We start from the raw sequence: 26,972 nt of genomic DNA on the forward strand, positions 1-26,972 counted from the left end.
GCCTGCCCGCCGCATCTGTCCCCGCTGGGCCACCGCTCCCCGCGGCCTCGGCCCGCCGGCCCTGTGGGTGCCCTTGACCCACCAGTCGGCTTCCACCTGCGTGCGCACCCGGAAGCCCCTGCCTCCAGAGCTCCTCTGCCCTAGGCGCTCTCTCTCTCGCCCCCGCCGGCTCTCGGGCCCCAAGCTGCCCGGGTGCCCGGGGCCCAGGCCCCATTGCGCCCTTGGCGGCCAGGTGGCACGCCCGGCCCCAGCCTCCTGCGCGCACTGCGCTTGGCACCTCCGCCTCCCCGGCAGGCCTGCCAGCCTTCCCCTGGGCTCAGGGCCCCTCAGGCTGGTCGGCTGGTCCTGCGCCCCGGAGCCGGCTCCGCTCACGCCTCCGGCGGCTTCTCCAGCCCTGGGCTTCCTGCGGAGTGTTGCTTTTTGCCCCCCCTCTTAAGGCTCCATCAAAGGTGGCTCTGTTATTGAAATATGAAGCCATTTCCTCTCCCAAACCCTTGGTTACTCAAGGCGGGAATCAATGGACCTATAGACTCTCCGGAGTTATAAATAAACGTCTATTTGTTCAGGAGGCGTTTGCCCGTGGGTCCCAGCATCTTCCTCGGTGGTTATTTTAGGGCTGCGGGCCGGAGGGTGTGCTCAAGCGCCCCGTGCCCATCTGGTTCTAATCCTGGGGAGGGATCCCTAGCCCAGCCCGACCCGTCTCCTCGCCCCCTGGCATGCCTCCTTCTATTCACATCCCCAGGTCCTTCCAGGTCTAGCAAACAGGGAGGCAATCGCGGTTGTTTTCTGTGTTTGTTTGTTTGTTGTTTGTTAAGGGAGGTTATAACCTATCATCCTGTTCCAGGAGAACAGGAAGAACAGGCTTCTGGCGATTTGGAGGGGAGGAAACCTGCAGCTTTGGAAACTTTATCTGCTGTGCTCATCCTTGTCCCTCTGCCTTGTTATCTCAATCTACTCTGGGGGTAGAGGGAAGGAGGGAAAGAGAGGCCCTCTCCTAATCTTGGAGTTTCCTTTTCAGCACAGGCTTCTAAAACAAACAAGCACACAAACAACAGAAACTGAGCGAAAAGTGTCCTGGCCAGTCTGCCCCCGAAGGCGGCCTCCCCGCCCAGATCATCTCGCTAACCCCCTTTCCCCACCCACTCTGGACAGATTTAAGAGGGCGACGGTGCAGGAGGTGTGGTGTGGGTGGAGGGCTTGTGGTTGCAGCTGCCGCTTTTCCTGAACCCCTGAGCGGGACACTCTGGGATCTGAGCGGGAGAGGGGAGTCTTCTAAGGGCCTGCTGTTTCACAAGGTCTGGGCACTGCGCTGTCCCCTCCCTTCCTCCCTGAAGTTTGCAAGAAGCGCACGTTAGGCTGTAATTAGGGGATCTGGTAGAACTTTCCCTGTGACGCTTTGCTTTTCTTCTGCTCTTGGTGAGAAAGTACCTCCTTCTTCCTAGGACCAGGACCTCTGCCATCCAGAGCCACAAAGAGACATTCTGCACGCACGCACGCACACACACCACACACATGCGCACACACACTCACCCAGAGACCAACTTAAGGTGAGGGGCAAGAGCTCCAGCTTCACTTGATCTGCAGGTTGCAGCTCCAGCAGGACTCAAGGACATCCCAGCTTCTGGATTTCAGGACAAGGTAAAGCGGCCACACTTTTGATGCCTTCTTCTTTGGGTCAATCAAGATTTCAGGAAACAAGAGTCCATAGCATGATGGATGCTTTTAAAAAATAATGGTTTGGATTCTTTTAGTTTTTATTTGGGTTAACATGATGTCTCAACAGTATTCTTTTCATTTTTAAGGTGTAGTTCCGCAGAAACATACTCCATGGACTCAGTCTAAATTTGTGAAAAGTATTAAGTCTAGGATCCAGCTTTTGGCTTGTGCTATTATAAACCTGGGTTCCAGGTTTCCAAGTGGTGACTTTTCCATCTGTACTTTAGCAAGCGTTTTCATAGCACTTGAAATCAAAAAAGGGGAGTGGAGACTGAAGGACAAATGCGTTTTCTTTTAAGACATGCATAGGCTTCTATGGGGAAGGAAGAGTTCCTGTTGTCCCAGGTAGATCTGTTAGATGAATAATCTTTGCGATGTTACCCTTTGGGACCCAGGTTTCTCTAGTAACTTATTAAATGAAGATCATAGAACTATGATGCATTTCTATCTAGACTGCTGTTGATGGTAATTTTCATGCGCTAAAATTTTTGTGGAATGTCGTTGTTAAGGACACTTGGGAACATGGGTTAAAGGGATCATTTCTATGTTGGGTTGTTGACTACCAAAAGCAAACCCCACCTCGTTGGGGGCTTGCTTGACTTAGGTTTTTGTTTTTTGATTGAATACAATTGTAGTGTTCAAAATAAGAATGGCTTGTTATTTTGAAAATTAGTTGCATTGCTTACATTTATCTTTGGAAAAATACCCAAAGTGGCCAGTACATTTTGGAATTTTTAGGGTGGAAACTCTTCCAGTACATGTTCCAGTGTGATGTCATAAAATCCAACAGACTGGCTGGCTTCGTAACAGGTCTTAAGAAATGAAGCTTGTGAATTAATTTTCTAAGTGAAATATAATAGTTATTCATTACAAATGTGGTTTCTGGTAATCATTTCTATTTGATGACTTCAGTGTACGAAATCCACAGCAATTTTAAACACACTCCAGTGAGGTCAGTATTTTAGTGGAATACTGTTCTACCCAAATGTACCACAGCCATTCTCTCTAAATAACTTTGAGCGCAGTCGCCTGTAATCCTCACATCGATTTTTAACCAGAGCTTGATTTATTCAAATACAATCAGGTTTTGCCTTCCATGCAGGAAGATAGCTTGCATGCCACAAGACTGTTTTAAGTCTCTCATCTGTTCATCATAATTTATTTATTTTTATTGAAGTTTACATGTTTGGATAATCTCTTCACTAATCTGGAAGGGAAGCATCATAAAAACAGGAAAAGTGGGCAAAGAGAAGCCCTTTTGCTTAACGCTAACTAAATGGCAAGAGTAAATCACCTTCAAGAGATCACTGATTCACTGAGGGGAGGGGGGAGGCTACCCAGAGATTCCTACTCCTGGGTAGGAATCTTTATTAAGTGAGCCATTTATTTTCAGCACAGTCTTGTCTCTCAGAGGTATGGCTGACACTGTAATTTGGAAGTACTGAAGAGACTTTCACGGAGAAGAATCAAATCATTATGTTCCTAGTGGTTTCCCTGCCCTTCCTTTGGGAGCAAGTAACACATCCAGGATAAATAGGGGCGGAGTCTGCAGAAGATACTTTAGGAGTAAACAGTCCACTAAAGAGTCCTGCCTTTTAGACCATTGGGGGGTAGAATGCTGTTTTTTTCTAAGGAATCGAAGAAGTCTGTAGAAGCTGCTAAAGGAATGTAATAAAGATGAATAAGAATCTGCTTCAGAAAAAACATTGCTTTCTTCAGAAAATACTAGGTTCCGCCCCCCCCAACCCCCATTGGCTTTTGCCCAGGCATTCTCTATATTACATGTGACATTTTTTAAGATAATGGTATTCCAACCATTAAAATTCCAACAAAATACAAAGCAAAATTGAAAATCACTTTTATATGGTGATCTTATATTGCTTCTAATTATTATTTCTGACACCCTGCCTTTGTTATTACTAACCAAGGTACTTAATCTATGTCATCTAATTTAGTTAGCCTGTCATTTAAAGGTAACCGAATGTACTTGGGGGAATGTAGGGAGGGGTGAGGACCTGGGCATACTTAGGATTTTAATCAATAGTGTTTAAGGAGGATTAGAGGAAACAGCTGGTTAAACAAATATTAAGTGTAGAGTGGACGACCTGATGGTATAAATTAATAATGCGGCCCTTTATTTACTCTATGAATGGGAGTGTCTGTAGCAGTTGAATGCGTGAATCATGGTCCCTGTTTGCCACCTAGTGGACAAGTCAAAGAAGGCTTTCCCACCAACGTCATTAAAAATTTCTGAGTTGTTCATTCAATTGGCATTTTTTGGACACTAATTATGTGCCAGACATCCTGGTAGGTGCTCAGAGTAGAAAATTCAGCAAGTGACTTTTATATAATTTAAAAATCAAAACACTATAAGCTTATTAAATACCCACTGCATTGCCAATCAGTTTACTCTTGAGTGTTGTGGTTCATAGTCAGTTTCCTGTTTCCATGGGGATATAGTTTAATGGCCACATACCTCACAGCAATATACAATTCATCTTTTACAGTGACACTGTGATGTGGTTCAAGGGAGGATGGAGGAATTTGGCTATCTTGAATCAGTGCTTGTAAAAATGAAATAAAAAATCAGTGTTTGTAAAATTGAAAAATGTATCTTTTTTGCTTATTATTGTTACCACTTTGAATGGACCAAAAATTGCTAGCTTTAAAGGCTAGCAAACAAGTATTGGCACATATTATTACTTGTTCTTCAGGTTTTAAAATGTGTTATTTCATGGAAAAGGATACTACTAGAGACTGTATTTTGTGCCTGCCTGCTAAGCAAAGGTTGATGATTTGAGAGTTCGCCCACTGGTACCTTGGAACAAAGACCCGGCCATCTATTTCCCAAGGAAGTTAGCCATTAGAATTCCTATGGAGCACACCTGTCCTCTGACACACACGGGGCTTCCATGAGTTGGAGTTGACTTGCCACAACCGGTGTGGTGAGGGGTACTCTGTAAAACACGGCTGTCCAGTGTTAATAACTCGAGTGAAGAACAGCTTCGTCTATACTTAGTGTCCTTTCTTCCATGACATTGACAGAATAGAACAAATCCTAGACAAGAACAAGTGCATGGAAAGCTATTGCTTGAAAGAACCATTAGGATATCAGAGAAGAGTCCTTCATCTGAATATGGCACCAGCCATTTTGAAAATATTTTTTCTCTAGGAGATACATGAGTTATTACTCCAGTTAGCTATTTGCAAGATATATGACTTATGGCAAAAGTATGAGTAAATCTGTATTAATCAAGACAAATTCTAAAAATTAGATTGAAAGATAAAGCATTTCAGTAGGGGCATAGGGAGATGAGTTCATTATTTGCTGAACTCTCTAGAGGGGCAATCCACAAATTGAGTTAGGTCTGCTAACATGGAATGGAGCTTTAGGGGACTTAGGCTTTGTATATGGAAGGGAGACCCACGCTGTGACAGAATGAGGGCTGCCCACTGTATGTCTTTTCATGAATGCCACAGAATTATCACTCGTATTGGGGGAGACAAAGGCTGGACTCAACACCATCCATCATGTACAGGAAGCACATTATCCTAATATTACCTTAACTCTATTTCTGGTGGCTCATTATCCATCATAAACAAACCACCCTGTTCGCAATTCCTTTTGATCATTCTGTCCCGTCGTCGGTCTTAGTGAGAGGTTGTCTAAAAATCAGAGACCCTAAAAGTATTAGTTTTAGTCCTGATTTGGAAAACCATGAAGGTCTGATGATTTCAAGAGAATGAATGATGCTAAGACTCTACAGAGCTCACTAGCTAAACTCCCTGGGATGGGCTGATACTTGGGGTTCATAGTTGGCTTGCAGTAGTTCCACATGACAGTCTCCCCAAGTGATGGGCAGGTGGAAGATGGCAGCTGGGAAGAGTTTGGGGCTGTGTTTCTCAGAAAAGCCCAGGCTTAGTGCTGCTGAACTGTGTGAGCATCCACTCATCGTTTCATAGATTCACAAGGTGACACCTGAGATGATGGGGTATTTACAGAAGGCCGTGAAAAATTTACCACCAAAACTCACAGACTAAAAATAAGTTAGAACATTCATTAAACTGTAGGAGCTGGTTCTAAGACTTGTCCAGGGGACAGAAATGTCCACTTCTGCTCAACCTAAGCATGCAAAGGGGACACAAATGACCTGAGTGGTTATTTAGTTTGATTTCTAGTGAATAATGTCTAATTACATGAAATAATGTTTAAATTATCATAGAGGTAAATCAGACTATTCTTCAAATGGTCACAAATGCTTGAGAGATCCTTTCTTGGCTAAGTTTCATCCATAGTAAGTGAGTTTTTCCCATTTGGAGTTGTCTGATTTTGGGTTTTAGGCTCCCATCCAGTTTGCTCGTTCATTGTACAAAAAAGAAAAAAGAACAACCAAGTGGGCAGCTACTGTTTGCCAGGTATCATGCTAGTGCTATGTGCTGACCACTTCACTGGTTACAATGCACATCCAATTTTGAAAAATCAGAAAGTCAAAAACCATGAAAATGATCCTAAGATATTACAAAATCCTGAATAGCAACCCAAAGGGGTTAATATCATGGTTTCACTGCTAAGTTTCTTTTAATCATGCATCTTTTAAAATCGTTTTCCCGTATCGATCATCTCCTGGTGGCGTATAGCTTATGGGTTGATGTGCTAATGGCTAGGTCAGTAGCTCAACACCACCAACCACTCCGTGGAAGAAAGTTGAGGCTTTATACTCCCGTAAAGAGTTACAGTCTCAGACACCCACAGGGGCAGGTCTACCCTGCCCTACAGAAAGAGTCACCATGAGTCAGGCTTGACTGCGGCAGGGAGTGTGTGTGTTCATTTGTTTTTTCGGTTTATCATCTCCTAGCTGGATGAGAGCTGGTTTCTTGGTGGTGTAAGCACTTCCTCAAACTCACTGCTGTGGCATCGATACTGACTTATTGTGACCTTGTAGAGCAGGGGAGAACTACCCTGTGAGTGGCCAAGACTGTTACTGTTTACAGGAGTGGATTCACTCCCAGAGGGGCTGCTGGTTTCGAACTGTGTGAATGACAGCCCAACACATAACCACTATGCCATCAGGGCTCCTAGTGGTGTAGGCCCAGAGGGTCCTGTGTTAGACAGGGTTCTCTAGAGAGATAAAACCAAATTGCTGATAATTTAATATATTTATTTATAAAGATAATTAGATATATAACACAGGAAATGAACTGTTAAATTATATACAGATAGATATATACTACAAGAAATGAACAGCTAAATTATAAAGCAGTACAAATGGCTCAGTGCAACTCACTCCCGTGAGTGAGAGTTGTGAGACACTAGCAGTCCTTCCAGTCTCTTCTGCTGCCAAGTCTTCCTCTCTCTATATAGAGAGCTAGGCCATCTCAGCACAGCAGCCAATCACAAGGCAGGTCACCAACTGTCAGCCAGGTCACCAACCGCCAGTCCCCAGCTCCAGAGATGTCTTAAAGGGACCTCAGCTTACAGCGACACAGTTCACAGGCTAGGCGTCCCGCAGGTAGCGTAGCCTGTAAATTGAGGCACAGAACAAGCAAGGCAGCCGCACACTGGTCCAATGATCAAAGAGCGAGAGACAAGAAAGGCGAGGCTCACCAAGCCATTTATCTCTCCACCCTTCAGTTAATCCCACTTGTGTTTATTGGCCAGGCTAGCACAATAAACTATCTCAGGCCCCAAAACCAGGAGGGTGAGAGTTCCCATAATAGGTCTACTTGGATGAGTTCCTCCTGCTGTCTGGTCAACCCCAACCCATTGTAAACCTATTGGGCAACGCAGGTCTATTTTCCAGGCATTTCTGAGGTAGTACATCTTTATGGGAGCAGAAAGCCTCATCTTTCTTCCTGAGAGCTGTTGACAGAGTCAAACTGCTAACCTTGAGGTTATTAGCAGCCCAACAGATAACCCATGATGGCACCAGGGAGCCTTAATTGTGTGAACAGGCAAAGGGACATTTGTCTTTGCACACCGTCGCTGCCCCTCAGTGTGCACTAAAATCCACATTGAACAAGGAGGATTCAATGCTGACCATCTGGATGAGGCACTGCCTTGCCTGTTGCACAGTAATTACGCTCAGACAGTTCATAAGCTGATGGAGGAGACAGAAAGACACACATGAAACACGTAGAATGTGCCAAGTAGGCAAGTAGGGGAAGTTGTTCTGTCTCTCTTCTGGGGCTCCTTCTTTTGCACTGACCCAGCCTGCCCATCTCCCTTTAGTAAATAAGCAGAGAACCCCCCCTACCCTCTCCCCTCATGGCAGAGCATCAGCTACTGCTATGTTTTCTCCACTGCTTGGATAACTGATTACACTTTAGTGTGAATGAGCTTCACTCCCGGGTATTTACATTTCAAGCCTCTTATTTTTTCAGAGCAAATGTTTTGTTTTCTTCAGAAAGAATTTAAAACATCTGCAAGCTTTCCCATCCTTACACCAAAGGGTGTGATTAAACCTGATTTAGTCCTCTGTGGTCTTTAATCTCACAGTTACCCCCACTCCTCTGACGGGGACAGAGGAATTCCCTCAAGGCCTATTTCCAGAGACGTGAGGGCCATGGGCCTTATTAACCACTGACTTATTTTATTTAATTTATTTATGCCTTCCTTTTTCCTTCCTTCCTTTAAAAACATAAGCTCAAAACACCCCTCTCTATTGTGAGTTGGGCCACAGTTTACAGAGCAAATCTGTAAGGTCCGTAGAGCTTTTTCACTCACAGTTCACACTCCTTTGGGCTCAGACTTTCAGACTGTCCAGTCAGATGGCCAGATCAGCAAGGCAGCTCAACAGAGAGCCTGACTAGTGCCCAGGAAGGGCGCACTCTCCTCTCTAGGTGAGTACCTGGAAAACCACTTAAGCTGAGGGGTCCTAACCAGCGGGGATCCGATTCTTGTGAGAGGGGAAGGTAAGGATGACTGCTTTGTGGTTGCCATGCAAACATGTAAGGAGCAGCCATTCCTAGCAGAATGATGAGGGCTACTGATGGGAAAAGCACTTCCAGAGTCGGGGAAGGGACCATACATGTCTTGGGGGAAAAAAGTGCATGGCCATGTCTCTTGGTAGAAATAGGGGGAGAACCAACTTCCTGGGGGCAGGGGATGATTAACAGTACCTTTAAGGACCCTAAGGGAGGAATGTGCTCTGTAATATGCTCCTTATAGGCCCCATTGGTCTGAGTTTTCTGTACGTCCCCTGGGGACCCAGGTTATGTGTCACAGTATGCTGGGACATTGAACCCTGGATCTTCAAGCCGCACAACATGCTCCAAAGGATATACCAGAGGGATGCAATGGGGAAGCCAAACTAGGTGAAATGGGCTCTGTGTGAATAGCATCCGGTCATGTAAGGATGTGTTCTGTACGAGTCAATAATCCATGTATTGTAATTTGTAGTTAACTGACATTTGTTCCATCTCCCTTTCTCAATAGTGTTTTAAAGTTATTACCAAAGTCTATATCAATGACACTCTAAACAGAAAGTCCTTACGCTCCAGGGAGATGATCAATAAGATCCTCTACTATAAAATAACAAAGATGTCCTTAAGGTGAACCAGAAACAGCTAGAAAACACAGATTCAGGAATGGATTTTGAGCTCTCATTTTATCCTAGGTCCAATCTAAGAACAATTAGTTCTTACAACATGGCCCTGCTCAATACTTGCCCTCATGAAGGAACCAGGGAAGATATGGGTGCTATAGCAAAGTAGGGTGGAGAAATTAAATGGTGCCCGGCTATCAGAACGAATAGTGTCTGGAGTCTTAAAGGCTTGTTTAAGACAAGCAGCCATCTCAGTGCGATGTCAACTAAGCCCACGTGGAAGAAACACACCTACACAGCTGAATCCAAAGATTGTAAATTATATGATCCACATCTGAAGGAGGGAATAGCACCAGAGCTTAAATTGTGAGGATCTGGTGTGCAGAAGACTATGGGTGACAGTTGATGCCCAAAATACATTTGCAGGATCTACACAAGGAATAAGCCTGTGGTGATTTTCCTTTGACCATAATTGAGGGATGGGAATAACCTGGTGATCGGGCAGAGTATTGTCAGCATGACTATAATACATTAATTAATAATTAATTATTAGATGACTTGAATGGTTAAAACCCTGTCCTCTGATCTCTCTGCATACTTAGTGCGTGATCTGGTTTTTAATATTTTGTTTGGGTTTTTTTTCATAATGGGGTTTACCTCCGTTATGCATTTTTCTATGTCTTTGGTATATGAAACCCTGGATGGATGAATCTATAGATGATAAGTAGAATAAGGGTTCCGGGGGATGCAGCAGTGGAGGTGGGGGGCATTGGGGAGCTGATATCAAGAAATACAAGAAGGAAGAAAAAGGTTTAAAACTGACTGCGGTAGTGGTTGCACAACACTGCTTGTTGTGGCTGAACTATGGCATGGTATGATGTCTGGATTAGGTCTTAGTGAAATAGTTTGAAATAAAAAATAAAATAAAACAGAAAAACCTCAATCAAAAATAGCAGAAAATATTAAAAACTGGAACAAATTTAAAAATGGATAAAAAGGGAGATCAAGTGATAAGGTGCTTATTTTAAGCTAACTAGAGCTGCAATAATGCACTTTACAAAGCACGCTGATAGCAAGGCAATTCACATCCCTATAGACTCTGGTCAGAGGGAATCCACTAGAGGCTAAATCCACATGGGGACCCTGCAAAGGCATTTTGGGCTTCCGCTGTCATCCATATCCTTCCACAAATCAGGCAGGCATTCAAAATTTAAACTCGAATACCGTTCCCTCCTCTGGATTTGGATTTTATTGTATACAACCCTTGAACCACACAGACTGATTTGCTTCTTCGTCTGTGTCGACTTAACTTCCCCTCATTTAGGTGGCCAAAGGTCCCTTATATGTTTTCAGCATCAATGACATTGCAACCATATGTATAGAACGGTCTCTGAGTTACGTGAGTTGTTCCAGTAAATTTCCCAACGAGAGAATATCTGGAACAAACAGGTCAGAAGTGAGAGGTATTGGGAATCCTGTATCCAGAACGGGTAGTGGGAATCTTACCAGGAGGAACTGGAGATCTCTCAGTTCTTGTCTCAATTAGAAGAAAGAATTTAGATGAGAGATAGGAAGTTCCAATAGACTGAGTGAACATGACTTATCTTTGTAATGGTAACCAGCCATCCCAACCCACTGCCATAGAGGCTGTTAGAAATCAAAGTGACCCAATGTATGGTCTCCAAGACGTTAATCTTTATGAGAGTAGACAGCCCCACCTGGTTGTTTGAACCTTACAGTTAGCAGCAAGCCCTAATGCACATTTCTACAAGGACTTGGAGAAGGGTTAGGAAGATGGAAACACTCTTCAGAAGTGTATAGACCTAGATGGAGGATATGCTGAAAAATAACAGCTTGATCTTTTTATATAATTGTTTAATAAAGAATCCTATGATTTTGTAGCAATATTTTCTGACTTATCTTTAAACATGACTTTATCTTTTAATGTATCAAATATAAGTGTACACAGGAAAAGTTTTATTAATTCTTATATCTCACCGTACTAATCAGTCCCCTGCATATATGCTAGTCATGTTTGTTGAATTAAATAAAGATAGCATTTCCAATCCCTAGTGCTCTAACAGATTTTCATAATGATAACCCCGAGGCTAAGACCCCAATATGTCTGAATCGTAGCTATTCATTCAATTTTGGCTAATACTAAGCTAACTTTAAATATATGTTCTTGTCTGTTGTTGTTTAAAACTCAGTAATCAATGTGTGGTATAGATGGTAATTCACCAGAGTCCTTGATTAACCATAGCCCACGTTGTTTAGTTTAGCATATAAATGAGTTTGCCACAGAATGCAGCCTAGTTATAGTGCATTTATAATTAGTTCTTTGATCCCGAAGACTTCTAAATCTTAGGTCAGATTTGGAGTCCATAATCTTGAATTTCTCTTCAACTCACTTTCTAATTTTTTTTTAAGCCCTCCTCCAGTTGCCCACCCCACCCTTTCCACTCCCTACTAGGGTTACTAGATAAAATACAGAATGACCCATTAAATTTGAATTTCAAATAAATGAAAATGTTTTTATATAGCTATGCCCAAATATTTCACAGGATATACTTATCCTAAAAACAAAACAAATGCTGTTTATCAGAAATTCAAGTTTAGTGAAGGCACCCTGGGGGCGTAGTGGTTTTGCATGGCTGCACACACCCGTGTTTCCGCAGGAGAATGCCTGGTCTCTCTGCTCCCGTAAAGAGGGGCAGTCTCAGAAACCCCAGGGCAGTTCTACCTCATCCAGAAAGGGTCGCTATGAGTTGGCATCGACCCCATGGCAGTGAGTTTGGTTTTGGTTTGGTCCTGTATTTTTTATTTTAAATCTGACAATTCTACCTACCTTCATCTCATTACTATTTAGTATTTTTTTAAATGAAACAAAGAAAAGAGAAAAAACCAAATTCATTAACAATGAGTTGATCCCGCCTCATAGCAACTCTATACCTAAGGCAGAGCAGAACTGCCACTTTGAGTTTCTGAGGCTGTATATATTTCTCACTTCCAGTGAGCTGATTCTGATGCGGCATGACTTTCTACAGCAAGGTAGCAGTGCCCAGGTGGGTTTCTGAGACTGCAACCTTTTATGGGAGTAGAAAGCCTCATCTTTCTCTCGGGCAATTCTTTGTGGTATTAGGAAGTCTATCTTTCCCATGAAAGACGGTCATCTGACCTTGAGGTTAGCAGCCTAATGCGTGACCCACTACTCTACCAGGTTGCTATGCCAAATAAAATGTCTATGAGACTTTACAACACTTTTGGAAAAAATGAGGAGCTGATATTAAGGGCTCAAGTAGAAAGCAAATGTTTTGAGAATGATGATGGCAACAAATGTACAAATGTGCTTGACACAATGGATGGATGTATGGATTGTGATAAGAATTGTATGAGCCCCCAATAAAATGATTTTAAAAATATGCTGTAGCTTTATGAATAAAAACAAATCCAGAAGAGTTACTAAATGTATTCTTATAAGTGAGATAAGTCAAATTTGCTAATTAAAAATACATCAATCAGGATGCAAATGTTCGGGACATTTTAGCAATGGTTTTACATGTCCATCACAATGACTCAAACAGCAAAGAGCATGGACAGGGTGGAGGACCAAACTAAGCCAAACGCATTGCCAAACTCATCCCCACTATACAGGACGGAGTAGAACTGCCCTCTGCCAGTTTCCCAGACTATAACTCTTTACCAGAGTCGAGAACCTGGTCTTTCTCCCACATGGGGAGCGACAAGCGTCATTTTAGACGGTCACCAGGAGTCACTACAAACTCCACTACAACTAACAGTTCTCCGGAGACTATCGTACATTGTGTAATCCAGTCATGTTTATTTATGTATTTTTTCATCTGTAATAGTTCCAAGGAACTTACATGTTAAAAAATTAATTTTTAATCTTCAGTTTTTACTTGATTATAATAATGAAATAAACAATTATCTTTTAAATGAAGGACCATACATTCCAAAAAATATATATATATATTCTGTTCAAGAGCTACAAAATCTGAAGCATTGTAATTGCAGAGTATCTGAAAGGGATCATTTTCCCTTGATAATTACATGTCATCTAGTATAAGTGCTGCCACCTTGTGCCATTTTGAGATATTACTCATTGTAACTCAATGCACTGCATATTCTCAATCACCTCATATGCGTGTGAAAGCTGAAAAATGAATAAAGAAGAATTGATGCACTTTCATTATAGTGTTGGTGAAGAAAATTAGCTATTACAAAGACTGTCAGAAGCATGAACCAATCGTCATTGGCAGGAAGTCCTTTGGGTGGGTTACCTGAAGGGGCCGGTCGTGGAGGAGGACTACGTCCTACTTGGTGAAGCAGGGAGCCGGTGGAAAGGGAAAGATGCTGGAGGAAGTGACTCCCTCCAGGGCTGCAGCAATGGTCGCAAAGCGAGCACAGCATGTGAGGTGACACAGGACCACACAGTTATTCTTTTGGTTGTTAATAGACGTTCTATGAATTCAAATCACTTTCGTGGCATCTAACAACAACAACAAAAGAGCAACTATGTATTATATCAGATTGACAATTAGTTTATGTAAAACTTATTTCTCACAGGCTTAAAATTTCACTCCCAAATTAGTAAATTATAATACTGAGAATGTCTTATCAATTTTGAAAGTGTGTGATGTTGCAGAAGATGATCTGGAGGCTCTATTCATAAGTCATTTCCTATGGAGGGTGAAAATTGTATCCCATTGCTAAGAGGTCTGGGGAGGTGAGTACTTTTAACTGGTACTTTGTTACCTTGAGCAAATTACTATATTAGATTTTTCCCTTCTTCTGTAGAAAGACAATTCTTCAAGGATCGTAGACCTTGGTATTCATCTCATGTCCTAAGCACCTCACGCCCACAGCTATTGAGTTGCATAGCGATTCTATAAGACATGGTAGAACTGTTCCTATGCATTTCTGAGACGGAAATTCATTATGGGAATAGAAAGCCTCATTTTTCTTCAGTGGAGTGGCTGGTAGGTTCGAACTGATGAACTTTTCGGTGAGCAGCCCAAAACGCATAACCTACTATGCCACCAAGACTCTTCATATTGCTTTCCAATTGATGACAAATCGAGGGACCTATCAGAGAGAATGGAACATCCATATAGGCTTTACAAGACCAAAACTTTACAGAAGCAGACTGCCACATCTTTTTCCTGTGAAACAGCTGGGAGGTTAGAACCACTGACCTTGTGGTTAGCTCGGCGCTTCATCTACTACTCCACCATGGTTCCTTTGTACCATAATAAACCAACCTCCTGGCAAGGAGTTGGTTCTGATAGAGGGACTCACTGTAGCATTTCTGAAGCGACAAACCTTTATGGGACAGACAGCCTCCCCTTTCTCCTGCAGAGTGATTGGTGGAGTTCCAGCTGTACCTGACAGTGCCGCCAGATGTCTTTGTACTCTGATAGGGAATAAAAATACATAGCGAATGAACAAAATGAATGAATAACCAATCACTGGTTAGCTAAATAAATGACTATCTCTAGTCTTCAACAACAACAAGCCTATCTTTTTTCACCCTTTTAAGGAGAATGGAGCTTGTACACCCCCCAAAAATCATCAAATGTTCATGTCAAACCAAACCTACCATTGAATATTATTTAATGTTAACATCTCAAGCTGTCTCTGTATGAAATTAATGCTTTGGGGGAAAGTTTCCAAGTACATCCCTGGTCAGTTTCATTCATAAAACATTATGCCAAATTTTGCTTCCTACTGAGTACCATTCTTTTACTTTGAAAGAAGTCCTTCAAAATAGAATAGGCTCAAAAATCAAATACGATTCAAGCTAAAATAAAGCAACTTAAAAATTGAAGCTATAATGGATATCTATAATTCTATGGTTCCTTGAATCATTTGAAGCATTCTACTAGGATCAGGGATATTGCATTTTTTACATAATTTTTTACGTAATTCCCTTTCAGCCACTTAGTACAATGCCCAACATGTGAATAATGTCTGGGAGATGAGTTTGATAGTGAAAAGAGATTCTCAGAGACCTGAGTGCATTGAGAGCTTGTAAGTTAACACAAGAAAAGAAAGATCATCTCTGAGAATAATGGATTTGAACTTTCTGTTTTATGAATATGATCTTACATATATTCTCTCATTTGAAGTTCATGTCCTTATAACTTCAATGAACCATTTCTAACCTGGTTGTAATTTCTTAATATGGTCAGAAAATATCAATAGTTATTCATATTCCATGGACCACAAAAGAAGGTAAGCTGCTAATCAATTACAATGATAGAGACTGCAAAAAACAACATTAATTTTAAAAACCAACTGCCATCAAGTTCACCCAAACTAATCTCTCACTGCCATCAAGTCCATGCTGACTCATCGCTGCCCCCCAGTGGGTGTCTGAGAGGGCAACTCTTCACACAAGTAGAGAGCCCAGTTTTTGTGCCTCAGGACTGCTGGTGGTTTCGACCAGTCAACTCTGGATTGCAGTCTAATGTGTAACCAACTACACATATATATTGACCCCTAGATAGGGTCAATGTTCTAATATTTTTTGAGGTAACATAGAATCAAGAACTAATAGTATAAAGGAAGAAGTCCAAGCTACACTGAAAGCATTAGCAAAACATAAACGACTGGGATTGATGGCATACCAATGGAAAATTTTAAACAAACAGATACAGCAATGGAACTGCTAACATACACACCAAGGAATTTAGAAGAAAATTACCTGGCCAGCAGAATGAAAAAAATTGTGTTCTTGCCCATTACACACACACACAAAGATCCAGCAATGTGGAAATTATTGAACAATATCATCAATATCACATGCAAGTAAAATATGACTGGTGTTAATTAACAAAAGGTCGCAGCAGTACATAGGCAGGGAACTGCCAGAAATTAAAGTGGAATTAAGAAGAGAAGATGGAACAAGGGATATTGTGGCTGATGAATCTTGGGAGAAATCAGAAAGATGTTAACTTGTGTTCCATTGACAATGCAAAGACTGTGTGGATCATAACAATTTATGGATAACATTGGGAAGAATAAGCATGTCTTATCACTTCTTTGTGCTCATGTGGAACCGGTACGCAGACTGAGAGTCAGTCACTCAATCAGAACAAGACGTTAAGGGGCGATTTAAAATCCAGTAAGCTGTGCATCACATTTAGGTGCTTTCACCAGACTTATTCCATCTGTACCTTGAGCAAGTAACCCAAGAAGCTGGACTAGAGGGCAAAGACTGGAATTCGGATGGAAGGAGAGCTGCTGACCCACCTGAGGTATGCAGATGACAAACCTTACTGGCTAAAAGCAAAGAGGATTTGAAGCACATCCTAATGAAGATCAAACACTACCACTTCAAAATGGATACACTTTTACATAAACAAAGCAAAAATCCACACCTGGGTAATAGACAACATCATGATAGACAGAGGAGGATTGAAGTTGTGTAGGATTTTGTTTTGCTTGGATGCATAATCAAGGTTCACAGAAGCAGCAGTCAGTAAACCAAGCGACATACTGCAGTGGGCGAATCTGCTCCAGAAGACCTCTTTAAAGCTTTCCAAAGTGAAGAGCTGCCCCTGGCCTAAGACATGGGATTCTCAACCTCCTTATGTTATGTGAAATCTGGACAAAGAATAAGAAAAAACAAAAAAGAATCGATGCTTTTGAAGTGTGGTGTTGGAGATATATTAAATTGGTGGTATATTAAATATACCGCTTACTTCTTGTCTTGAAAGTGGTAATAATTTGTCTTGAAAGTGGTAATAATATAACCAGAATGCTCCTTGGGAGTGTGGATGGCTAGAATTTGCCTCATTTACTCTGGGGCCTGTTATCAAGAGGGAACAGTACTTAGAGAAGGGCATCATACTGGGTGCAGAGGAATGGTCAGCATAATAATAATAATAATAATGATGATGATGATTATCCTCAACGTGGTGGATTAACACAGGAGCTGCAATAATGGGCTCAAACTTAGGAGTCATTGTGAAGATGGTGCAGGACCAGACAGACTTTTTGTTTATGTGTTTGTTGCTCTGAGTTGGAACCTACTAGATTATCTCTAACAACAACAGTCCTATTTTAAATTTAAAGGAAAAAATTAAAATAATGACTGGGGAGTTTCTGATTTATGCAAGATATTCTGCAATGTTAAAACGATTTGATGAGCATGTTGCAAAGCGGCATTCATTGGTAGCCAAAATACATACGAGTGCATCACAGGAACTGGAGCTAAAATCTCTAGATCTAGAATATTTATCTTCCCATCACAAGCAGGCATGTGATTCTTTGCCTTTAATTCTTGCTCATGCATTACTCTAATGTAGAAAATTCTTCCCATTTTACCTCTGTCACCTGAAACATGGGTCAAGCTAGGATCATTAATGTACCACTTCATCTAGGCAACACTTTATTGTACCACTAGCCCAAGATAGTTGTTTCATATTTTTTCTATGTTAGACTATAAGCAATTATTGGATGAATTTCTTTCACTAATTCCTAGCCTTCTTAATAGTAGATTGCTTGAGCCATCTTTATAGTCCTCATATTTCTAACCTGACTGATTTTATTTGAATCTCAGAGTTCAAAGGAACCAAATATGTTCCAGGATTCCACCCACCATAGGAATCCCTTTTGAACCATGACTAACTGATGTGTATTTTTCTGCTTCAACACCTGCAAGGGTAGAAAGCAACTCTGCACATCAAAGGACAACTCATTTTATGTTTATTTGACTTATCAGAAAGTCATTCTAGACAAAATCAGCTTCCTTCAATACCCATCCATCTGTCCTAATTTTACGCTATGAAGTTATATGGGAGTAAATAAAAAAATCTCCCTAAGTTCACATGTAGGCAATTTGTTTTTAAATGCAAGACATTATATTTTTGTTATAAACTGAATTGTACTCCCAGAAAATACATGTTGAAATCCCAGTACCTGGTCCTTATCAACGTAACTTTCTTTGGAAGTAGAGTCCTTGTGGGTGTTATCCCATTAATATGATGTCATGGTTTATTAGGGTGGAACCCAGTTTAGTATGACTGGTGCCCTTTTAAGAAAAGGAGAAAAGACATAGAAATACACATGGTTCTGTGAAAGCGGAGGTAGACAAGTACACCCTCAACAAGAGAACACTTTGTTCTATTAACCTGGCATTCCATGATACTCACCTTCCCGACACAATCGCTGAAGAGAAATGGGTGCATAAGAAATGTGGTGAAGAAAGCTGATGGTACCCAGCTATCAAAAGATGATGGTGCCCAGCTATATAGCGTCTGGGATCTTAAAGGCTTGAAGATAAACTAGCTCAGAAGCAACAAACCCCACATGGAAGAAGCACACCAGCCTGTGTGATCACGAGGTGTCAATGGGATCAGGTAGCAGGCATCAAAAACAACAAATCATATCATTGTGAATGGGGGGTAGTGCAGAGTAGAGACCCAAAGCCCATCTGTAGGCAAGTAGACATCCCCTTACAGAAGGGTCGTGGGGAGGAGATGAGCCAGTCAGGTGCAGTGTAGCAATGATGAAACAAACAACTCTCCTCTAGTTCTTTCATGCTTCCTCCTCCCCAACTATTATGATCCCAATTCTACCTTACAAATCCAGCTAGACCAGAGGATGCACACTGGTACAGATAGGAACTGGAAACACAGGGAATCCAGGACAGATAAACTCCTCAGGACCAATAATGAGAGTAGTGATACCAGGAGGGGAAGGGGAAGGTGGGGTAGAAAGGGGGAACGGATCACAATGATGTTCATGTAACCCCCTCCCTGCTGGAAGGATAACAGAAAGGTGGGTGAAGAGAGACGTTGGACAGCATAAGACATGACAAAATAATAATAATTTATCAATTATCAAGGGTTCATGAGGGGGAGTGGGGAAGGAGGAGAAAAAATGAGCTGATACCAAGGGCTCAAATAGAACCAAATGCTTTGAGAATGATGATGGCAACAAATGTACAAATGTGCTTGACACAGTGGAGGTATGTGTGGATTGTGATAAAAGTTGTGCGAGCCCCCAATAAAATGATTTTTAAAAGAAAAAGGAAGAAAGAAAACGGAAGTGATGCTGTTTCAAGTCAAGGAAGAGTCAGGGCTCCTAGAGCTGGAACAGGAAGGAAATAATTCCTCCCTGAAGTCTCTAGGGTCTTCAGAGAGAGCACGCTCGAATGATTTTGGACTCAGAACTGTAAGAGAATAAATTTCTGTTGCTTTAAGCCACCTCGTTTGTAAGAATTTGTTGCCGCAGCTCTGTGAGCTGAAGATACATCCTCCTGAAGTATGGACATGCTTCGTTTCCAAAGACCAGGACGTTACACAAAAATGGAGGACCACATCATATCACGTAACTGCCAGATCACCGCATCACAAGATTACCAAGTGACTCTGCCAAACCTTTGAGCACCATGGCCAGCCAAGTTGCCACTCACTCCCTCACTGCCATCAAGGCAATCCTGACTCACGATGCGTTCATGGGGCAGCGGGAACTGGCTCTGGCTTTCCGGGCCTGTACATCTTTACAAGGGCAGAAAGCCTCAGCTTTCTCCTGAGGAGCATTTGGTTAGTTCAAACTACTGACCTTGCATCTTGTGGCCTATACATAATCTTAAACATCACAGTCAGCATTATTCACATGGGGTGCCACAGTGTTTGTTACCTCACAGACACACATAATTAATGCGCAAAGTAATTGGTACTCAATTCTACTATCTTGTCAGAGATAATACGTGAGGAGTAGGTACTTCATTCTGTTCTGTCTGGTTACTTGGGGCATGTTGTTCAATATTCAGCAGATCATTTTTATTTCTTTTAGCTTTCAAGTTAGGTTAAAATTACTCATAGATTAATTTTACAGCCAGTTACAGACTAAAAACCTTGAAAATCTAAGCCCAAACAGAAAACCTCATTTGCATTCACATGAGTTGAACGTGAACTTCTGATGGGTAATGCTAACAGGTTCTAGGAATGAATAAGGCAATGCCCTTCTTACAGAAAAGGTCTTCTTTTGTTAAACAAATTACCAGTATGCAGAGAAATGGAAAATGGCATTGAGCTGAAAAGTTTTATTTTCTAAACAGAAGGTATTGATCTCCTAGACTCTTACAGTAATATGCTTTCATTATGCAGTTACACTTTCAAATCAATCCTCAGAGAGCAGAATAAGAAGACTACTGTATCATTAAATAGCGGCTTATTGAAACTATTAGCTGATATCAAAGTCTGAAATTTAGCATGGCCGACTAGTTGTTATTGATCATAATGAACTAACTAATCCAAAGATTAAAACTGTGGTTTCAAAATGTTATAGGAAAATCCCAATTTGCTGTAATTGGTTTGAAGCACGATGTAATTTTGACTGGCATTACTTTACATCCTTGGCCAAAGGTTCTTCTTCTAGCTCTCTGTTCCCCCATGTCCCACGCCAGGGTGACAATGTTTCTAGGAAGGACGACAGGTGAAAACACTGTGACTTTTGTATCATAATCTAAATTCCGAATGGTGAGGGACTTTAAAATTCCAGTAGCTATTACCTCACACTGCTGCGTAGCAAGCTGTTTGTGTTACCTGTGTGCGATCTCTGGTCCTTGTCGTCGGGGTTTTAAACCCTCGGTTTCCAAAGCACAGGAGCAGGTGAACAGTTTTAAGGAGAACCTGTGCTCTGACTTGTCAACAGGAGGCCTTCTCAAGGTCTGTGATTAATGTGAAAGTAGATAGCAGTTTGAGGGATACTCCTACTCTGGTTGTTGTTGCCTTTGTTAGCTGTTGTCCAGGCAGCCCCCACTCGCCAGGCTCCATGTGCTGCTGAGCAGAATTGACCCATGGGGTTTCCTTGGTGGCAATCTCTCCAGGTGACAGTATATCATACCACTGGGCCTTTTCTCCCCAGAGCTGCTGAGTGAATTCAAACCGTCAACCTTGCCGTTGGCAGCCAGGTGCACACAGCTTACACAGCCCAATCGCCTTCGCTCCCAGCAGTATCAACAATTTAATTGATTATTTCATCAGTCATAGTGCCACAGGGCTCACTTCCTATTGCAGACATCGCAGATGAGTTCTTTGTTTTACACACTTCATTTAGGTAGGAAGATATCTCCACAGTTCACAATTGCGAATACGTGGCTTAGGGAACAAGACAGGGAACTGAAGTTTGAATGGATGATAAAACCATCTTCATTCACCTAGGTCTTGGTGTACAATGGACAAAGATTTAAGCATACATAAAAGGAGTAAGAATGCATTATTGATTGCCTGGGAAGTGTCGATAAAGGCAGAAGTATATTAGAGTTCTGTGGCATGCTGATGAGTGCTTGATTCTAAAAGATTGCCCACCCGCAGCTGGGCGATTTGACCACAAAGTAAAGCAAATGCTTCCTGGCGATGGCAGGAGTGAGGTGGATGAACTTTCTGAACTGCAGTTGAGCAGTATGTAGGGAAATAAAAAGTATTGCTACAAAATCATAGAAACCCCGATAAGACAAAAAAATCAAGATGTGATGATATGGTTTCTTGACTAGCCTCCACCCAGGTCTGTATATTCTGAAGGTAGTGATCCCACCTCTCTCACTCCTTCTGGAGGAATTTTGAGATCTTCATTGACATCATTTCAAAAACAGCAGTTCTGAGATCCTTAAGGGACTCAGCTCACGTCCCTTTTCAAAGTTCTTTGAGTTTGGAGAACAAAAGAAGCCCGAGGAGACAAGAGCTCACAGGCAGTAGGAGCACAAAGAACCAATGCATAGGAAGAAGTCTGGCAGAATTTCCAGTACGGAGCCTCCAGGTCCCAACGGGCACATGACAGCCAAGCGGGAAGCCCATCAGAATTTCATGTCCAGAGTTGTTATTGGGGGTCTCCTAATGTAATGAAAAATCGACCCTTTGAGTTTCTCATAACATGAGGTGATAAGAAGGATTATGATTGGTGTTTCCGGTCTGGCCAGCCCACACTCAGAGGGACCTCATCTCCTCATTAGCATAATGTATTAATTTGGTGTGGAATGGAATCTTTATGAAACATAATTACCAGTAATTTTCAACGTATTTCTAGAATTCATCTCTCAGTAACCAAGGACAAAGGCCCAATTCCTTGGATCAAGTTAATGTAAACCCCATAGTGAATGTCCCAGACATGATACATGGTAGAATTAGAAGATGACAAAATTACTACATTTAAAAGAAACACTATTATGATTATATGTGTAATGTTTAAGAAAATAGAAGGACTATCGCACATTTTACAATGTTATGTAGCCGCCTGGGAAAGGCATTTACGAAGGAACTGTGTACAGCGCATGTTGTTGTAGGAACTGTCCTGACTTCTAGTGCCTCGATCTATGCACAACAAAATGGAACACTGCCAAACCTGAGCCACTCACAATTGTTCTGGTTTGAACCCGTTGTAGCAGCCACTGCGTCAGTCCATCTTGATGAGAGTCTTCCTCTTTTCCATGGCTCCTCTACTCTGCCAAGCATGATGTCCTCCTCCAGGGGCTGGTCTCTCTGACAACGTGTCCAAAGCACGTGAGACGAAATCTCACGACCCTGGCCTCGAACGAGCACTCTGGCTATTGGCTGTACATCTCCCATGACAGAGTTGTTTGCTCTTTTGGCAGTCCATGGTACTTTCAATATTTTTTGCCAGCACCATAATTCAAATGCATTGATTCTTCTCTGGCCTTCATTATTCAACGTCCAGCATATGAAGTGAAAGAAAACACCCTGAATTTCTCAAGGACCTTATATAAAGCATATAGAACAGAACGAAGACCTCCCTGGCCTTATGTCATGCTAACAACCTTTGCTACATTTGAGCTTTTTATTGCAATACAATCCATCTTATGGACAGTCTGCCTTTTCTTCTCTACTTCATCAAGTGTGATGTCTTTTTCTAGGAATTGGTCCCTCCTGATAACTTAACCACAATGTGGGAGACCAAGTCTCACCATACTTGTGACTGGTATCATGAAACAAAATGTGCATGAATTGTGAAAGGAAACCACTTAGCTCCGTACATTTTCACTTAAATCCCAATTTTTAAAAAAAGGTGCATGTGGAGGAGTAGAAGCACTAATAAAAAATGGAGACATCAAGGTTTGCCTCAGCACAGGCCAGTCTCAAAAAAGTATCTTTGCTTCTTAACAGTTCAAGGAGGACTTTTGCAGAGGTGCACTATGCAGTATATCATTTAATTCCTGACTGTTGTTTCCATGGGTCTTGGTTACAGAGGCATTGGAAATGAAATCCTGGAAAAATTCAGTATTTTCTCCATCTATCATGATACTGCTTATTGGCTCAGGTATAAGGATTTTATTATTATTATTATTGCTTCTTATAACGAGACTTAATCATACTAAAGTCTGTAGCCTGTGATCTTCATCAGTAAGTACTTCAAGTTCTCTTAATATTCAGCATGCAATCTGCATATCAAAGGTTGTTAATGAGCTGTCCTTCCAGCGTGTTGACTTATTTGCTCAGCATACAGAAAGCCAGTAGGTCAGAAGCAAGGGGAGCCCGATATACTCCCACTATGCTGATGGCATCTGAAACCTGGGGGCAGTTTGGCAGTCTGAAGGCAGTGACCTCTTGACTTGTAAGATGGGTCTAGAGTCAGGAAGAAGTGCTGCCTAGGCAGCTGGTGCCAGAATTTTTAATAGAGATATGAAAGCAGAGATTTGTTATGTCCTCGTAATTGATGTCCAGAAAAAGTAGGCTTTATTTATGTTTATTTTTATGTTTTTATTTGTACATTATTCATTAGTTAACATTTAATTACACTATCTATTATATTCTCCTATTTCTTTGAATGTCTAGTAACATTTCATTGTATTACACACAATTTTAATTTTAATGCTAGATAGTTTTATTCCTATAAATAAGACCAGGTCTTATTCCGGGATGTAGTTAAGGTACTTAGTAACATTTTTTTTCAGTTATTATTTTCAACCATATTTAATGGCATCAATGTTGTTTCAGTTGAGTATTACTTTTTCTCATATTACTGAGTAAAATCTTCTTTAGACTTTGTCTTAATTGTAGAAATATCATATATACCACAACTGGGTGACATTGACAAACAGACATTATTTTTGTATAATTAGGAGGCTAGAAATCTGAATTCAAGTTACCAGCACTAGGGGGATGGAGGGTGGGAAGACTTTTCTCATTACAGTCTCTGGGGAAGGCCCTTGTCCATTCAGGGTCTATTCTTGGGCTCCTTGATGCTCTTCTTGTGGTGTGTCACCTATTTTTCCTCATGTTTGCTTGCTTGCTTGTCTAGTCTCTTTTATATCTAAAAACAATCAATTTAACGCCCTTAACACCAATACTGTCTGAATATGACAAAGAAGTCCCAGTAGGATTATAGCCATGGGCATAGGGGTTAGCAATTATGTCAATTTGCAGGGACAAAATTCAGATCATTATTGCCATGATTGTTAAGTGTTGTCAGGTTGGTTCTGACTCACGGAGACTCTGTGCACAATAGAATGGGACACCGCCTCGTCCTGCGCCAACTCACAGTTGTTGCTGCGTTCGAGTCCATTTGTATTATGCTGGGTACTTTAAAGAAACCAGACCGTAATAACATTCATATATGTATAAGAACAAATGGACATCAAGAAGGCATCCCATCCTGTACAATCCAAGCCCACGGGTCCTGTGCTAGCAGGACCCTCTTCAGCCTTAGGCAGCTGTGGGTTAATAATGCAAAAGGTAAAGAGGGAAGCAGTGAGGTCACAGGCAGGGCATGAAGAATCACGTGGACCCAAAGGTGAAAGAAACAGGACAGTGTGCTGATAGCTCTCCAGGTTGGGGGCCCACATGAGGCCACCTGGGGAGGCAGACACAGGTCCTCATGAAGAGGAAGGCAAAGGGCTAGAGAGGGAGGATAGTCCCTGATGTCTCATATTAAAAAGGACACCCCCCCAATGAAGCATCATTAGACTTTGGCCTAATTGCTAGATTAGGCTCCTCCCCTACACATTCATGCAGTTGCAGGTTGACATAAAATCAAACTGCCACACCATTGTTGTCAACTCACTGTCAACCCATCTCATGGCCGGTTTTTCTTTCTCACCACCCTCTGTTTTCCCAAGCATAACATCCTCCTCCAGGGGCTGGTCTCTGCTGATAAGATGTCCAAATTACGTGCGTCGAAGTTTCGTCATTCTTACCTCTCAGGACCATTCTGGCTCTATGTCTTCCAAGACTGATTTGTTTGTTCTTTTAGTCATCCAGGCTACTTTCTATATTACATACAAACACCGTAATTTAAGTGTCAATTCGTATCAAGTCTTTCTTAGTCATTGTTCAATTGTCACATGTGTATAGGACGATTGAAATATCTTGGCTTAGGTCAGGCACACTTTAGTCCTCAAAGGGCCATCTTTGTTCTTTAACACTTTAAAGAACTAATTGAAGCCGTTGTCCCCAAGGCAATATGCTGTTTGCATTCTTAAATGCTGCCTCCCTCAGTGTCCGTGAAGGATCCAAGTAAAATGAAATCTTAATGGCTTTAGTCATTTTTCTGTTTATCGTGATGTTTTCTATTGGTCTGCAGTCTCCTTGCGAGGTTGTGTCATCTGTGTATTGCTGGCTGTTAATAAACCTTCCTCCAATTCTGATCCCATGTTCTTCATATGTTCCAGGATTATTTGGCTCAGCACACAAATGAAGTAAGTATGGTGGAATGATATACCTCAGCTATTCCCTTGCTCTGGTCAAACTACTGTCTCTTAATACATGTATAGGCTCTGCTGAGCACAATGAGATGCTCTGGAATCCCCCCTGTTCTCAATGTTATCCAGGGTGTGTGCTGACAGTTGAATGACTTGGGGTAGTCAATGAAATACAAACAAAGATCCTTTTGGTATTCTATCCTTTCTGCTGAGATCCACCCATTGCTGATGACAGCAATGGTACTCCTCTGGTCACACCCTCTTTTTTTTTCTTTTAAAAATCATTTTATTGGGGGCTCGTACAAGTCATCACAATCCATACATCCATCCATTGTGTCTAGCACATTTGTACACTTGTTGCCATCATCATTCTCAAAACATTTGCTTTCTACTTGAACCCTTGGTATCAACTCATTTTTCCACTCCCTGGCCACCCTCCCTCTTCCCTACAAACCCTTGATAATTTATAAATTATTATTATTTGGTCATGTCTTACACAGTCCAATGTCTCCCTTCACCCACTTTTCTGTTGTCCATCCCCCAGGGAGAGGGTTATATACAGATCCTTGTGATCGGTTGCCCCTTTCTACCCTACCTTCCCTTTCCTGCCCTGGTATTACTACTCTCATTATTGGTCCTGAGGGGTTTATCTGTCCTGGATCCCCTGTGTTTCCAGTTCTTATCTATACCAGTGTATATCTTCTGTTCCAGCTGGATTTGTAAGGTAGAACTGGGATCATGATAATGGGAGCAGGGGGACAAGGAGCATTAAAGAACTAGAGGAAAGGTGTATATTTCATCATTGCTACACTGCACCCTTACTAGCTCATCTCCTCCCCGCAACCCTTCTGTAAGGCAATGTCCAGTTGCCTACAGATGGGCTTTGGGTCTCCACTCCACACTCCCCACTCATTCACAACGATATGATTTTTTGTTCTTTGATGCCTGATACCTGATCCCATCAACACCTCATGAGCACACAGGCTGATGTGCTTCTTCCATGTGGGCTTTGTTGCTTCTCAGCA

At 41.8% G+C, this 26,972-nt stretch overlaps 1 protein-coding gene across 1 annotated transcript in view; it reads left to right on the top strand.

The window, feature by feature from the left end:
- Positions 1–1,441: 1,441 nt before the first annotated feature.
- HAPLN1 (hyaluronan and proteoglycan link protein 1) overlaps positions 1,442–26,972 on the top strand; it is a 101,871-nt gene continuing 76,340 nt past the window's right edge. Inside the window, exon 1 of the mRNA XM_004703503.4 lies at positions 1,442–1,638. The gene's annotated coding sequence lies outside the window, so the exon portion shown is untranslated. The remainder of the gene's footprint in view (positions 1,639–26,972) is intronic.

This window comes from Echinops telfairi, unplaced genomic scaffold, assembly GCF_000313985.2.
Source record: "Echinops telfairi isolate 266 unplaced genomic scaffold, ASM31398v2 ScPeMD7_7469;HRSCAF=8507_1, whole genome shotgun sequence".
Lineage (NCBI taxonomy): Eukaryota > Metazoa > Chordata > Mammalia > Afrosoricida > Tenrecidae > Echinops > Echinops telfairi.